Genomic DNA, 18,162 nt, shown 5'->3' with positions numbered 1-18,162 from the left:
AAGAAACCCGAATATAAATAATGAACCCTTGTTTGTGTTGGAATTATCCCTCACATGAGAAGAGAACGAAGTTCATCTGCGTGGAAATGTTTGAGCGCGACCCGCGCTCAGATTGGTCTTGACCAAAGCGCGACCCGCACCCATGCCGTGGAAGTCAAGATTACCTTCAACCACCGTAAGTATATATTTACAGGAAGAAATTGTGGACCTTGAGTTTGCAATAAGAGTTAGAGTTTTGGCAAAACCTAACACCCTTAAAAACATCTGAGGCAAAGACAAAAGTCAGAGAAAACTCAATCTTGAAAGCTATCAAGATTGAGATATAACATTTACAGATAGACAACCCTGTAAAGAGATATGAGTGATCTAGTAAGGTGAGAGACTGAAAGGAGAGATTGTAATCTTCCTTCCCACTTTATAAAGAACTAGCTTTTGTGAAAGTAGGCATCATTGGCCGAACCACGGTATATCTTTGTATTGTGGTATGCGTTTAATTCTGTTTTACATTATTATCTGTTGTTAATAGTTGTTTAGCGAGTTGGGCATGTTAGTATATGTTGTAGTTGATATTTAGAATTTGTCTGGAGTTGAATGGTGTTCAAGTACAAATTATCTGTGTAGTGGGAGAATCGATTGGTATTGGTATAAACCCCAACAAGTGGTATTAGAGCCTTGGTTAGATTAGCCTAGGGTGTTATCCAAATCTTGGTCGGAAGGTGTTTGACAAAATTCCTGAGAGAAGATTTGAGTTTAAATAACTTGTATAAATGGACCATTCCATGAACACTCGCATGACGAGTCTGAATAGGAAGAACTACACCATTTGGAAAGCCAAGATGGAAGACTTGCTTTATTGCAAGGACTTGACCCAACCCATTGAGAAGGGAGGAGAAAAATTGGAAGCGGTTGCTGCGGCTGAGTGGAGCAAGCTTGACAAAAAAGCAATTGGGTACATTCGACAGTGGATTAACGACAGTGTCTTTCACCATGTATCCCAAGAGACTACAGCTTTTGTCTTGTGTAAGAAACTCGAAGACCTTTATGAGAGGAAGTCGGGCGGAAACAAAGTGCTGGTCGTTAAGAAGTTTGTCGATATGAAGTGCCAAGAAGGTTTTTCAATGTCTGAGCATCTTAACGAATTACAGAATACCATCAATCAAATGCATTTGATGAAGATTGATTTAGGAGACGAAGTTGAGGCTTTGTTTCTATTAGGCTCTCTACCCGAAAGTTGGGAGACATTAGCAGTCTCTCTACACGGAGCAGCCAAGGATGGAATCGTTACAATGGATCTGGCTACCGTGTCTTTGTTGAATGAGGAGACTAGAAGGAGTTCAAAAGGTAGTTCCTCTCGCTCAGAGATCTTTGTCACAGAGAACCGGGGGAGAGGTAGATACAGAAAACCATCTCGTTCTAGAGGTGATGACATAAGTAAATCTAGGGGTGAAGCTAGAACTCCTAAGGCAGAGAGGCAATGTTACTATTGTGCCACCAAGGGCCACTTCAAATATAAGTGCAGAACACTGAAGAGGGATGAGAAGAATAATTGTGTACATGAAGACATAGTGCAGAGGAATGGAAACACATGCAGAAATACTACCGTACTAGTCGACGACCTAGTGGGAATGTGTCAGATTGTGGTGTGTGCTGTCTTAGTACATCATGTCATGATACAGAGTGGGTGATAGATATAGGAGCATCCTATCACGTCACACCGCACAAGGAATTCTTCACTACCTACAGTTGTGGTGAATATGGTGAAGTGAGTATGGGTAATAGTAGTGTCTCGAAGATTATAGGCATTGGAGATGTTCATGTAGAAACCAATGTCGGCTACACCTTGACACTCAAGGATGTAAGATATGTCCCTGACATACGGCTAAGCCTAATTTCGGCTGGGAAATTAGATGACGATGGCTTTGTAAACTCGTTTGGTAACGGGGTATGAAAACTGAGCAAGGTTCCATTGTAGCAACCAGAGAGAAGAAAACTTGCTCTCTTTACAAAACACAGGCTAGTTTGTGTAAAGCAAAAGTGAATGCGGCAGAAGAAGAAGTTTCCTCCGAACTGTGGCACAAGAGACTGTGTCATATGGGCATAAAAAGGATGGAAGTTCTTGCTAAGCAAAAGGCCTTGCCAGACATTAAAGGTACACATTTAAATACATGTACTCACTGTTTGGTAGGAATGCAACACAGGGTATCTTTCCAAAGATTCTCGTCTCACAGAAAGGACAATGTCCTTGAACTATTGCACACAAACTTATGTGGTCCTATAAAAGTGAAGTCCCACAGGGGAGCTTTATACTTCGTGACCTTCATTGATGATGCGTCAAGAAAGGCATGTGCATATAGTCTGAAGACCAAGGATGAAGTATTTGGCATGTTTGAGAAATTCCACAGCATGGTGGAAAGAGAGACTGGGAAGTTGTTGAAGTGTATTCGCTAAAATAATGGGGGTAAGTACATTGGGCCATTTGAATAGTATTGCCAGAGTCATGGGATTCTTCATGAGCAGACCGTTCCCAAGACACCGCAACAGAATGGAATAATAGAGAGAATGAACCGTACCATTGTAGAGAGGATAAGATGCATGCTATCTCACTCTAAGCTACCTAGAACCTATTGGGTAAAAGCAATGCGTACAGCCGTGCATGTGATCAACCTATCGCCGTCGAAGCCTCTGAATAGTGACTATCCAGAGAGAGTATGGTCATGCAGAGATGTTGATTATGGATACTTTAGGGTATTTGGGTGCAGGGCATTTGTGCATATTTTGAAGGATGAGAGATCCAAGCTTGATGACAAAGCCAAGCAGTGCATTTTTCTGGATTATGGAGATAAAAAGTTTGGTTACAAACTCTATGATCTGATTAACAAGAAGGTAATCCGAAGTCGAGATGTTGTGTTCCTGGAAGACCAAACCATAGCAGACTTTGAGGAGGGTGTGAGAAGCTACAGGTTTTCACCAATGATCTTGTTGATTTAGAACCAGAAGTTCCTACTGTGGAACATGCAGAAGGCATTGAGAATGCAGAGAACCATGAGTTTGAAGCTCATGATGAGAATCCTATTTATCATGATGGGATAGAACCTATTGGTATAGAAGATGCAGATGAGATGCATGAACCACCACTAGAGCAAGCAGAAGTACATCCTCCTGAGGCACCAGCAGATGGGGTAAGGAGGTCAAACAGAGAGAGACTAGCTTCAACCAGGTATCCACCACATACATATGTGTTACTATCGGATGGTGGAGAACCTATGTACTATCAAGAGGCACTTGAAGGTACAGACAAAAAAAAGTGGTTGAAGGCCATGTATGACGAGATAGATTCTTTGCATAAGAATCACACTTATGAGTTAGTTGAGAAACCGCAAGGACGAAAAATTCTCAAGAATAAGTGGATATACAAAGTCAAGCATGAGGAGAACAATCCTCACCCAAGGCACAAAGCTCACCTTGTTGTGAAGGGATTCGGTCAAAGGAAAGGGATTGACTTTGATGAGATTTTCCCTCATGTAGTGAAGATGACTTCTATCCGGGTGGTATTGGGTATGACCGCAAGTATGAACCTAGAGGTTGAGCAGCTAGATATTAAGACAACTTTTCTTCATGGAGACCTTGAAGAAGATGTCTACATGGACCAACCAAAGGGGTTTGAGGTCAAAGGCAAGGAGCACCTAGTATGCAAGCTGATAAAGAGCTTGTATGGGTTGAAGCAAGCACCGAGACAGTGGTACATAAAGTTTGATTCCTTTATGGCGAAGCAAGGATACAAGAAGTCTGCTTTCGATCATTGTGTGTTTGTTAAGAGATTTCCAGATGGGGATTTCATAGTGCTATTGCTATATGTGGATGATATGTTGATAGTTGGCCCAAACATCAACAAGATATCCAAGCTGAAGAAAGACTTGAGTAAGTCCTTTGAGATAAAGGATTTGGGTCAAGCAAGGCAGATACTTGGGATGCAGATCACTCGTGACAAAAAGAGTGGGAAATTGTGGCTTTCTCAAGAAAGCTACATTGAGAAGGTGTTGAAGAGATTCAACATGGATCAAGAGAAGCCAGTCAATTGTCCGCTTGATGGCCAGTTCCGCATGACCAAAGAGATGTGTCCAAAGGGTGAGCATGAGCAGAGTCAGATAAAAAAGATTTCCTATGCATCCACAGTAGGCAGCTTGTACAAGACTGGATATAGCTTTCGCTGTGGGCATTATAAGCCGATTTCTGTCAAATCCAGGGAAGGAGCATTGAGAAGGTGTTAAGTGGATATTAAGATATCTCAAGGGCACTTCCAAATCGTATTTGAGCTTTGGTGGAAGTAAGCTGATAAAAGTAAAATGATAGTTTTACCTACGAATAAGTTACGAAAACTCAACGTAAGTAAAACTAAAACTGGACTTTACGTGTGATGATTATCAAAGTTTTCTACTCTTGATTCTATAGCAATATAGTGGAAATAGAAGATTCGTTCCACTCCTAGTTCTTTAGAATTCGCGTTTTCAACGACTATCGGTCTATCCAAAGTTAATGAGAGTATGGACGAAAATTATACTACGATGCAAATTAAACTAACAAAATACGATAATTCAACTACGAAATGCTAAATTGATACTATGATAAGGAATTAGGGGGGATTGATTCCACCTTAACTCGACTTAATTTACTAACGAAGAATCGTCGTAATCCGAATTGAAGTGCTTTCGCATAACAATTGGTTCTTCCTAATCCCTAGTTGTTCATGATAATATCTACCAACTAACATCTAGCATGTGAAACAATCAAACCCATTCTCATAGTGAACAAATTATTTTCTAGAATAGAATGGAAATTACGACTATTCTACGCTAACAACAATTAAGCTTTCATTAAGGCTTCCTCAAACCCCTCTAATGGAAGTTTAGCCTAGAATCATTATGTTATCATTAATATATAAATCTAAGCAAGACATGATATAAAGATTCTAAATTTGCTTATTTGAATTCAAATGGAAATCTAATCATGCAAGATTTGATTGAAACTAGCAATGATAAATAACTAAGTCTATGAATTGAAACTACAATGATTTAATGAAATAAAACTAGATTATGAAGAAGCAACTAATTTTATTTATCTAATGAAATTAAATTGAATAGAAAAACTAATACTTTATTGTAAACTAAATTTGATTCTAAAATAACAATCAACTTGTTCTAACCAATCTATTGGAATTGAAAAAACTGATTAACTGAATGAAATAAATCTAGATCTAAAAACAAGCTATTGAACTAATTTAATGGAGTCTAAAATTAGATCTAGAAATCTATGCTCTAATGGCTACCTAAAAACTAGAATTGCTTAAGAGTTAAGTCTTGTGTGGTGAAATGGAGGAGACCATATCCATATTTCCGTGTATGGGCTGAGGAGCCATATTTTGAGCCGGAAAATCGAGCCCAAAGCCCAATTTCTTCAGTCCACATAGCCCTTTTCCAGCTGAATTTGACTTCAGTAGACTTTTCATCCACTTTTGTACCTCTGATTGGGTCAAGGCTTAGACCATTGGAAAGCTCTTTCCGAGCCGGTCGTTTTGACATAAGGTAGGCCCAATTCCAAGGTCTGAGTCCAAAGATATGGCCTTTGAAAGTTCTATTGACTTTTGTGCGTTGTTTCTGCCCGCGTTGACTTTGACTTTTCAGCTTTGACCGGGCTTTTTAAAGGCTTTTTTTTCTCCTTAAATCTTAGCCTTTAATCACAAAACTTCTTAGCAATCAACCCTTACTCCTTTATCTTGCCAAAGTGACACATTTCTGCATATAATTGACTCCAACACCTGAAATACATAAAAGCACGTAAGCAACATTAACTATTATTTATTACTTGCATAATTGGTCTAAAAGTATTATTGTTAAGGGGTTAAAACTACAGTTTTGGACTCTTATCAAACCACCCCCAAACAACATTTTGTCTGTCCTCAAGCAAATATAAGAAATTATAATAAGTGACCAGAAATGGAGTTCTAACTACTCTCGTTTCGCCGAGTGTGATTGCATTGACTGTCACACCCCGAATTTCGACAGAATTCGGAAAACAATATTTGTTCCTGACTCTTCGATTTTCGAGGTGTGATGCACTCTCCACTTCTAAAATTCTATCATCTATTTAATTACGCGGATAATTAAATACCAATAAAAATTTTAAAATAAACAAAAGTCCTCTTCATTACCAAAAACTCACAAATATTATTTCTTTTACAAATCTCCTTTCAACAACTCTTTAATTATAATTACAACTGAAAATACAAAACAACATTGTCTCCACTAAAATCTATTACATCTTAAAGGAAAACAAAACATATCCTAAATACAACGCTAACGCAAACCACAAGCAGCAACCAACCTTCTTCAACACTAATCCTGTCAAGACTTATCAACTATGTTCATTTAATGAACACACCCGATAAGCAAACATGCAAATCGGGTCAGCATTATAAACAATGCTGGTGTGAGTAGCCCTAAAATACAAATCATACTAATACATATATATACCCAATAAATAAGATAGTTAGTTCCTCCACCGAGGCGCCTTAACATCCGACGAATAATGCAACATCCTTAAGTACAATAATTAAGGCAGATAGTTCCTCCACTGAGGCGCCTTAGCTTCCCAACAATAATACAAAGGCGTTTAGTTCCTCCACTGAGGCGTTTTAGGTTCTAACTAAACTAATAACCCGCCAAGCATATTCTATACTTACCATATTTCATGCTCAATTACAGAGTGGGTCGTCTCTACACAAGTAATTAGTTTGACCCACCCTTCTGCAAAACCATATACAATAATATATTTAAAGATATATCATTAACCAACATATTACCATAATTATATTATATAAGGCTTTCATTGCGTGTCCCTAAAATCACGTCGTATCTATGTCTTACCTAGTTTCCCTGGCTACCACAATCGCTACTCAACGCCGAACATGTACATCCACATGCCTCCTCTCACATAATGAACCACTCCGTGCGCAGCTATCCTAAGCGGGATATTGCGTACCAGGTAACCGTCACACGAAAGCCATTATGTGAGTACTGCCACTATTCGGCATAAAAATATCGCGCGTCTCGTTCTAATTTTGTGAACGGAATAATCAAGCCACTATTCGCCGCCCGTAAGGGTCATTCAGATTCACTGAAATGCCAGAAGGGCCAATCAAATTACTTACGCCAGAGGGGCCATTCAGATTCACTGAAATGCCAGAAGGGCCAATCATATCACATACGCCCATCACTAGGGATAAAATCACATGAGTTGTGGTAGCTAGGTTCTAGGATTTTCGTTATGTAATTTATTCAGGTGTCATACATTCATGTCTCATAATAATTCTTGTTCTATCTCCTGCCAATATACTTAATTGTACTGAAGCTCAACATTTCTCGTTATAATAAAATCCACATTATCACGTGCCAATACTATTCATTGCACGATATCCAAGCATCTCTATTTCAAATCTCAAAACTTATTATTTCACGTGCCAATCATATATTGCACTACACCATATAGAATATCTCAAGCCTTCATAAATACTACAATTCATTTAAGTAGCAACTCATAATAGTATTCAATCATGTAACGTATTTGCTTAATATATTTATGTGAACTCAATTCACCATCAAAGCCCAATACTAAAGTCCATGAATCTAAGTTTGTATATAATTTAATTCTTATAAAAATGTATATATCTAAGTCTTATAAGAGTTCCCCTCTTGTTACGTGCCAAATTTATATGTTTTACACCCTATTCATGTCAAATCTTAATTAAATAATGACAACCAAAGTTATACAATTTTTGACAACATTTTATTACTACATTTGTCCATATTCTTAAATATGTGAAAATCTGGAAAAAGTCAACATTCCACAGTCAATGGTCAATGGTCAACAGTGGATGGTCAAAGTCAAAGTCAAAGTCAACATGTCATTTCCATGTTCAACAGGTCCAGAGTCATAGCCATGGTTCATGGCTAAGGTCAAGGTGCATGGCTCATGGGCTCATGACTAAGGTAATGGTTTGGACCCAACTAGCTAAGCCCAAACCCAAACCTTAGAACCCGGCCCCAAAAGTCTAAATTGGCCTAGTGAATTGATAACCCGTAAAAACTCAATTAGATTGCTCTAACCTTATTCTTACGGAATCAATTATTTTATTTCTTACTCTCACATATATATTTATGCAATATATAAAGTACAGAATCATTCCACTCTCAATCTATCAAGACTAAATAGAATTCAATTGAACAAACACAAAGAACAATGGTGAGAGTAATGTGTGATGTGAAATTTCTATACTAAATAACAACTATTCTAACAAGCAATCATCCTCACATGACTTCCTTAACCTCCTCTAATGGAGGTTTCAGCCTAATATCATTATACTATCATTCCCAACACAAGAATAATAATAACAAGTCATAATTTAATAACTAATTTAAACTTTATAAATCTAATTTTAACAATAGTATAAGAATCAAAATGAAGACAACCTAATTTATGAATTTAAAACAACTAAAACTTAATAAGAATTTAATCAATAACTAAATTGAAATGAAAACTAATACTTTATTATAAAACTAATAGTGATTCTAAATAATAATCTACTTTGTTCTAATACTAATTAATTGAAGGTAAAAACTAGATCTAAAACAAGTTATTCTAACTAATTAATGGAGTCGAACCTAATTTTCCAATCTAGATCTAGGTATCCTTAAGAGCTAAGTCTTCTCCATACAAATGGAGGAGACTAGATCCATTTTTTCGTGTATGGGTTGAGGATCCATATTTTGGGCCGGAAAATCGAGCCCAAAACCCAATCTCTTCAGTCCACATGACCCTTTTCAGCTGGATCTGACTTCAGTAGGCTTTTCGTCCACTTTTGCTCCTCTGATTGGGTCAAGGCTTAGACCATTGGAAATCTCTTTCTAAGCCGGTCGTTTTGACATAAGGTAGGCCCAATTTCGAGGCTTGAGTCCAAAGATACGATCTTTGGAAGTTCTGCTGACTTTTATGTGCTGTTTTTGCCCGCATTGACTCTGACTTCTCAGCTTCTAATCGGGCTTTACAAAGGCTTTTTCTTCTTGAATCTTGGCCTTTATTTACAGAACTTCTTAGCAACCAACCCTTGCTCCTTTATATCGCAAAAGTGGCATATTTCTGCACAAAATAGACTTCAATGCCTGAAATACATAAAAGCACGTAATCAGCATTAACTCTTATTTATTACTCACATAATTGGTCTAAAAGTATTATTGTTAAGGGGTTAAAACTACAGTTTTGGGCTCTTATCAAACCACCCCCAAACAGCATTTTGCTTGTTCTCAAGCAAATATGAGAAATTAGCATAAGTGACCAAAAATGGAGTTCTAACTAATCTCGTTTCGCTGAGAGCGATTGCATTGACCATATGTAACAAGGCCTTAAACCACTAGGAATTCCTTAGTGGACGAGTTATAGCCTCGTGAGAGTTTTCCAGTGAAGTTACTCACAAACTTCATCTATACTACAACGACTAAGTAATAAAACTATTGTTTCCTTATTTATGCTCCCAATTATCTATATATCTCACTAGCAATGGATACAGAATAATCAAGTTGAAACCTAAGCTAATATATGCATAATAATCAATCATCTTCGAATAAACATATATACAACGAGTAATACTATGAAAAGCACTAGCAGGTCCGTTTCTGAAAACTCGGAATATCATCCTTAAGTAGGTCCTCACATAAATGTCAAGACAAAAACCATTCTGATTTTTCCGCTCAAGTTTCGCTACTCCAGTGTGCAGTGGGCACACTTTGCCTTACAATCTCAATGACACAAAAGGAAGTTGGAGTCGATCAAAGACATCTACCACTTACTATCACACTAACCTATTCATAATTGAGCTAGAGGTCTTTATTAGGTGTTGCGGGGATTAGGAAATGGCTTAAGAAGGAAGAAAATGGATATTCTAAAAGGACAAGTCTGAGATAATAGAGTCTTCATATTATGTAACTAGAGAAAACTTGTTCTTTACTTTTGCTTCTACTCTTTGTTTCCATCCTTAGCCATATTTTCCTTTTTCTTTGGCTTTTAACTCCTTTGATTCTATTTTTGGAGTTCTAACTCTTTATTTTCTTTTATTTGTTTTTTTATTTGGATGGAAACTTTCTTTCCTTATTTGAAGCGACTAACAAATTCTTGATTTCAAAGGTCTTTCTCTTTTCTATTCTTCATCTCTATTCTCATACTCAATCAAAGAATGGGTAGGTTGATTTTTTTATTTTGTTTTGTTTTGTAACAGGGTAAAGGATTTGTGGTTTATAAAAGGCTAAAGAAAGGCTTAGAGGGGCGACTAGCGGAAAATAATTTATAGGTTTGAATTTCTGGCTATATCGATCCAAAGAGGGCCTAAATTCTCGCTTAGGATATGGTATAGTGATCAAGCAAGTGGACGTGTGATTTCTCTATCCGGATTTTGCTTCTCTCTTGTGTCATTTCTCAAATGTTTCACTCATATAAGGCTTTAGGCTATATTCTCACAGGATTCGTAGAATAAGTACTCTAGCCTAGGTTTCAGAAACTTACTGCCAAACAATCAAAGATACTCATGTAATATATTTATAGATAAATGCAAAGATTATTATCTACGTATTAACCTAAGTTTCTACAAATTATTCTAATGCAAAAGCTACGTGAGACTTCTAGATTATTCGAAGCATAGAGAAAGAAAACAATACCAATATTCCTAAGTGTATAGCATAACTTTTATTTATTTATTTTTTTGAAATTTTTGAATTTTTAACTAGACAACAAATGCATATTATACATATCTATATCCTAACAGATGTCTTAATTACACTTGTTTCTATCCCCCCCCCCCCCCCCCCAAAACAAGAAGCATGCTTTATCCTCAAAGTATTTAAATAAATAGGATAGAGAAATACCATTGAAACGTGTGAAATTTTGGAACATCTACAAAACAAGGTTACCACATACTAATATAGCAAATAAAACTGACGCAACTTGATATGAGTTCCACCCGTTATGGGGTTAACAAGAATCAAATTGCTTGGGACATAAGTAGACACTAACTGAAATAAAAACTAACTTTAACTCCAGCGTTTAAGCGTTGTCAACCTCTTCTATAAAGAAATGAGGTTCCTTCGCATCATGCCTCTCCAAAGAGATGAGGTTCCTTCGCATCCTAAGTGCAAGATCCTTTTGCGGAACTAATGTCCATAAGTCTCGCTTCCCAACAAGTGTTCGAAAGACTGCTCTGGTATCACTATAGGAGAAGTCATCACAAAACTACTCTCTAGAACAGCTGCAACGATCTTGGAACAACCCACAAAAATTTAGAATTTTTCATGCCCACGGGGGTCAGGGCGCGGGGTGCGCCTGGGTGAATTTCTAATTCCAGCACTTTTGCAGTAGCGGCTCACTTTTGTCTTGGTAGGCTTTGGTCATTTCAGGAAAAAGTTTGAGTTCCAGGCGCTTCAACACAGATCGCGCTCACTTGTTGCCTAAGATGGGTGTGGGTCGTGCTCAGGTTAAATTTTGACAGACAATGCCTAGAGTATAGTGTGTGCCTCGAGCAAAAGTGCCGAGGAAGTCTTTGAAATCTGGAAGTGAGAAGGAAAAAGAAAGAAAATTTAGGAGTGAAAGGTGAGTGATGAATGTGAGAGATGTGAGTTTTGTGTGGAGAATGAATGAAGTTTATATAGGTTTGAGTTTCCAAAACGAATTGGGAAGTTTCCAAAATGTTTTAAGGTAATTGCCGGAAATAGAAATTTCCAAAATCGGAAATGAAAACTATCCATATTCTTGATTCTAATACAAACATAATATCTCTTAGACTAAATTTAGAATAGTAACTTCTAAACTCTTATAGATTTCATCCTACCACCACATCTAATCCTAGGCATGCCCATATCGGTAATATTTTCAACCATCACTCCAAAACAACTTCTAAAATGGAGGATCATATAACAAATCATGCTAGAGTAAATAATACCACCCCCAAACAATTCGGGAAGGTGGGATTAACAATAAAAACAATGCACAATTTGAAAATAATCATATTATATTAAAATTGAAATTCAAACAATATTTAACAACCAAATTCAAATTTAACTACAGAATTTAAAATTAACATCCGAACTAATAAAAACAATAATTCAATACATGCATAATTCACACCATAGGGAAACATGACTCAAAAATTGAGAAAACATGCAAGAGTGAAAGATGTGAATTATGTTAACCGTGGACTTAGGATCTGGTACTTACAGCCACACACTCTCTAGGGAAGGCCCGGTTACCTGAATGGTGCACTTATCAATATATAGAAGTGAAAGAAAGTATACCGAAGAATAAAATGAGTCTTTTATAGTCAGATACTTAAGACTTTATCTAACACATATGTATATAATGAACATGTAGTTTACTATATATTAATAACCGAAATAGTTGTGGATCGTTCCATAAATAATTACCGTGGAATGCACCCCCAAACATAAACAAGCACCAAGATTTTCAACGACGCAACTTAGTGAAATGAAAGTGAAGTCTGATAGATCTAGAATGTAATCGAGCATGCACCTTCTTTTTCCTCCAACAAAGAGGTGGCCAAGTGAATGAGTGTGAAAAAATGGATGGTTGTGGAAGATACTTGGAATGTGGATAAGAAGAAAATGGTGGGAAGAATGATTGGATTCTGTGAAGGATTAGCTCAGGTAGTTGGTGGTAGGGTGGTGCTCTAGGCAGTGCTTGAGAGGGTGGATCATCACAGGCTCTTAGAAACTCGTCGAATTCTTCATCTAGGTTGTTTGCATCCATATAATTATGGTATTCATCTCCATCTTTGAGGAATTCATCTATCTCATCTATTGTGAGGTTTACTCCATCTCTTGTAGTGTCGGAAGGCAGGGTGGAAAATTATTTCTCTAGTTCAGTTATGTTCAAGGAGTCAAAATTGTGATCTTTGTCTTCTTCCATAAGAGGGGTATCTACTAGTGTAGGGACGAGATCGTCGGAAGCACCAATGTGATATACTAAACTCTCAATAGACTTAACTTCACCTTCTACAGGAAAACCTAGTTGTCTCTGCTTTTGTCTAAATATGTTAACTTCCATAGAAAGATTTCTAAAAGAAAGAGTCATTGAGCCATCCCGGCAATTGATTTGGGCATTGGCAGTTGCCAAGAAAGGACGCCCTAAGATGATGGGAATAGAATCATGAGCAACTTCTGTGTCAAGAATAACAAAGTCGGTTGGATAGTAAAAATCCTGCACTTTAACGAGAATGTTTTCAACTACACCCTTCGGATACGTAATAGAACGATCGGCTAACTGCAAAGTCATTTTGGTTGGTTGAAGTTTTGTTAGACCCAGTTGTTTATATAAATAAAAAGGGAGTAAGTTAACACTCGCTCCTAGGTCTAATAAAGCAGTTCTTATGAAGGTATCACCTAAGGTGCATTGTACAGTAGGATGACCAGGCTCCTTGTACTTAACAATTCGTTATGTTCAGATAAAGAGGGATATTGTCCAGTTCAGAAGGCTTCATTGGGTATGTTGGTTTTCCTCTTATTTGTGCACAATTCTTTTAGGAACTTAGCGTGTCTAGGTAAACTTTTTATAGCATCTAGAAAAGGTAGGTTTATAGTCAGATTTTTAAACACTTCCCTAATCTCATCAAAATTTTCGTCCTTTTTAGATATAACTAGTTTCTGGGGATATGGTGGTTTATCTCTATATTTAGCAATATTATTAGTCTTTGCTTTATCCCTATCCCTTTTCCATCTAGGTGTCCATATTGGAACCTCTACAGGTGTAGGGTCTTCAATTTCTATTATTGGGTCTTGTAAGGCTTTCCCTTTCGATTGTGGTTTAACTAGTACTTCTACAGTTGTAGGATCTTCAGTTTCTATTACAGTATTTGGTATGGTTTCATTTTCAACTTCTGTTTACGGGTGGTCTTCAGGCATAGTTACTTTGTTATCAACTACTCTCCTTGAATGAAGGGTAGTGGCTGCCTGTAGGTCCCCTTGGTTTATATTACCATTAGAGTGAATACTGTTTATTTCAAAGGCGGTGTTTGTTGACTTAGGATTAGGCATTGCTTGACCTAGAAACACGCCTGTTTGGTTATTATTTTGGTTAAGAGACATGTCAATAACCTTTTGGCACAAAGACTGCATCATTTGCATCGTTTGTTTCATCATATTAGAGTTTTGATCATGCTGATCTTTCATCAAGTTTAAGTTTTGTTGCATAATTTGATTTTGTTTTTCCAACAAGGTCACTACTAATTTGTCTGTAGATGGTTGAACTGGAATTAAGGCTTGTTGAGCGTTCATGTCTTGATGTTGATAGTTCTGGGTCATGGGCACTAAACCTCTATTCTGGTCACCTAAGTTTCCTTGTCCTTGAGGTTGAGTTAACTGGTGGAAGTTTGATGGTTGTGGTGGTGGTTGTGCATAGACAAGAGGACAATAGAAGTCGGAATGCTCAAAACTAAAACAGACATTACAACGAGTAGATTTAATGTTCATGATAGGAGTGGGTTGTTGTTTAATAGAGATGGCATCTACCTTTTTAGTGAGGGCATCGATAAGAGTTTTAAGCTCGGAATCAGGTTTAACCTCAAAAGAAGAAGGAGTGGAGCGGAAAAATTCGTTACCTCCCCAATTGTTGTTCCTCTTAGATTGATCCTCTAAGAATTTATAAGCCTCCGAGGCTCCTTTACTAAGAAAACTACCCCCAGTCATGATATCTAGAACCTCCTTATGACGATGTAAAAGCCCCTTGAAGAAGGCATGAACAAGCGTGTCCTTCACAAGATTATGATGCGGGCATTCAATGAGAAGATCAATGAAACGATTCCAGGCCTCTGAAAATGATTCATGAGGATTCTGGTGGAAGAAATGAATCTTTTGAAGCATTTCATCTGTCTTCAATGGTGGGTAAAACTGTTCCATGAACAATTGAACAAGATTAGCCCATGAGTCCACAGAGTTTGGCGTTTGGGCAATTAACCAAGACGCCGCCTTGTCGGCTAGGGTGAATGGAAACACCCTAAGTTTAACTTGATCCGGACTTACGCTAGGATGATGGAATGTAGTGAGAACTTGGTCTATCCTACGCATATGCTGGTAAGGCTTCTCATGGTCTAAACCATAAAAAAACTAGTAACAAGTTAAATATATTAGGGGGAATTTGAAAATCCCCCACTAGGTCTGCAAGAACGATGCACGACTTAGGGCCATCGTTTAGGGCTTTATAAAAATCAGAGAGAGGAGTCTCTTGTTCTTTAGCCATTGATGCAGGTGTAGTGTGTGAAATTCTAGATAGGTGTGTGGTATTTATGTCTACGAAAAACAAGCCTGATTATACTAGAATTAAAACTCCTCTGACAGAAGAGGCGAGGAGTGGAAGAAGGAGTACCTGAATGCCTCCTTGCTACGCGTTTGAATAGCATCTTATATACACGATCTCAGTGTTTGTATGATGTTAGAAACACTGAATAACTTAAAGAAATGAAAATTTGACCGAAATGCGGTAAATCGGGTCGGCATTTCGGAAGAGGCTGGTCGTCGCTCGAAAATGGCCTTGGTAGGGCGCGGGCGCACTCCTCTCTAACTCAAGTTCCAGGTGGTTGAGCGCGGGGCGCGCTTGGAAATAGGCTACCTAGGGCGCAGGTCGCGCTCGTGCTTGACACAATGTCCAGGCGGTTAAGCACAGGGCGCGCTTGGAAATAGGCTATCTAGGGTGCAAGTCGCGCTTAGGTGGAATTTGGAATTCTAGTGTTTTGGGTGCGGGTCGCGCTCAGATTTGGCCTTGTATGGGCGCTGGTCGCGCTCTCCAAAAAATTTGAAAATTTTACAGTAGATTGCTAAGACATCTATCAAGTAGCTTGTAAAATTTCAGATCAATCGGAGCTATGAAAGTCCTTCTATTGCCCTTCAAAGTTTGTGAAATAGTTTTCGGACACAATACAAACAACCGAATGGTTAACCAATCAAAACAGAGACAAAAATTGCAAAAATTTTACTGAAGACTCCTGACAAATAATGGGTATTCCTGTAAAAATGTTAGAGTAATTGAAGTTCTACAAACCTTCCTTACCAGCTGTTGTTCCATAAATTAAGTGTTTGTAAAACTGCAGAAACACACTGGAAACACTCCACTAGTTAGGAGGTCAAAACAAATAAAAAACTCATCAAATTGTTACTGAAAACTCCTGACTTAGGATAAATACTCCTGTAAAAAGTTTAGAATTTTTGGAACCGCCTAAGTAGCCTTACTCGTCTGTTTTTCAAGAACTCACGGTTTGAAAACTGAAATGCAGCACTGTAAAGATCGTATTAGTTCACTAGGTAAAATGAATAGGAAAAATCTGATAAAATTACAGTAAATAAAAAACACCTTATGTATTACGCCTGTAAATTTTCAGAATTTTTTGAAATTTAAAAATACCTTTACTGCAGTGTTTTCCTCTATGAATCCGCAGCCCCTATGTCTAAAACAGTGAACAGTTCCGAAAATTCAAAAAATAAGAATGAAAAATTAAAAGGGTGGGTGGGTAGAGAATGGGGGATTGCCCCTTGAATTCAAGAAATTGAATTCTTGTCTTGAATGAGATTAAGATGGCAGCGGCGCCATTTGATAACCCGTAAAAACTCAATTAAATTACTCTAACCTTATTCTTACGGAATCAATTATTTTATTTCTTACTCTCACATATATATTCATGCAATATATAGAGTATGGAATCGTTCCACTCTCAATCTATCAAGACTAAATAGAATTCAATTGAACAAACACAAAGAACAATGGTGAGAGTAATGTGTGATGTGAAATTTCTATACTAAATAACAACTATTCTAACAAGCAATCATCCTCACATGACTTCCTTAACCTCCTCTAATTGAGGTTTCAGCCTAATATCATTATACTATCATTCCCAACACAAGAACAATAATAACAAGTCATAATTTAATAACTAATTTAAATTTTATAAATCTAATTTTAACAATAGTCTAAGAATCAAAATGAAGACAACCTAATTTATGAATTTAAAACAACTAAAACTAAATAAGAATTTAATCAATAACTAAATTGAAATGAAAACTAATACTTTATTATAAAACTAATAGTGATTCTAAATAATAATCTACTCTGTTCTAATACTAATTAATTGAAGGCAAAAACTAGATCTAAAACAAGCTATTCTAACTAATTAATGGAGTCTAACCTAATTTTCCAATCTAGATCTAGGTATCCTTAAGAGCTAAGTCTTCTCCATACAAATGGAGGAGACCAGATCCACTTTTTCGTGCATGGGCTGAGGAGCCATATTTTGGGCGGGAAAATCGAGCCCAAAACCCAATCTTTTCAGTCCACAGGGCCCTTTTCAGCTGGATCTGACTTCAATAGGTTTTTCGTCCACTTTTGCTCCTCTGATTGGGTCAAGGCTTAGACCATTGGAAATCCCTTTCCGAGCTGGTCGTTTTGACATAAGGTAGGCCCAATTCCAAGGCTCGAGTCCAAAGATACGATCTTTGGAAGTTCTGCTAACTTTTGTGTGCTGTTTCTGGCCGCATTGACTCTTACTTCTCAGCTTCTAACCGGGCTTTACAAAGTCTTTTTCTCTTTGAATCTTGGCCTTTATTTACAGAACTTCTTAGCAACCAACCCTTGCTCCTTTATATCGCCAAAGTGGCATATTTATGCACAAAATAGACTTCAATGCCTGAAATACATAAAAACACGTAATCAGCATTAACTCTTATTTATTACTCCCATAATTGGTCTAAAAGTATTATTGTTAAGGGGTTAAAACTACAGTTTTGGGCTGTTATCATGAATCTTCTTGACCCACTTTAAAACATTTAAAACAAGCCCAAAACAAAAATAGAAAAACCGGTCCAAAGAAAACTAATATGATCTGACCCAAGAACAAAATAGAACTGGCCCAACCAAACAACTAAAACCAGGCCCAAAGAAACAAATGAAATGTTGGCCCAAACAAAATAATAGAATCTGGCCCAACAACTAACTAATGTTAGGCCCAAGCCCAACCAAACAGATTTAGTGAAACTAGAATACGTCCGGGAGCACCGGATCACACTCTCTTTC

At 37.4% G+C, this 18,162-nt stretch overlaps 1 non-coding gene across 1 annotated transcript; it reads left to right on the top strand.

Moving 5' to 3' along the window:
• Positions 1–14,862: 14,862 nt before the first annotated feature.
• LOC147503644 (small nucleolar RNA R71) lies at positions 14,863–14,966 on the top strand. Its single transcript, XR_015194053.1, has one exon. It is a non-coding gene; the product is annotated as a small nucleolar RNA R71 (small nucleolar RNA).
• Positions 14,967–18,162: the final 3,196 nt, after the last annotated feature.

The sequence above is a fragment of the Coptis chinensis genome, chromosome 4, assembly GCF_015680905.1.
Source record: "Coptis chinensis isolate HL-2020 chromosome 4, ASM1568090v1, whole genome shotgun sequence".
Classification (NCBI taxonomy): Eukaryota; Viridiplantae; Streptophyta; class Magnoliopsida; order Ranunculales; family Ranunculaceae; genus Coptis; species Coptis chinensis.
This window is presented reverse-complemented; position numbering and strand designations above follow the sequence as displayed.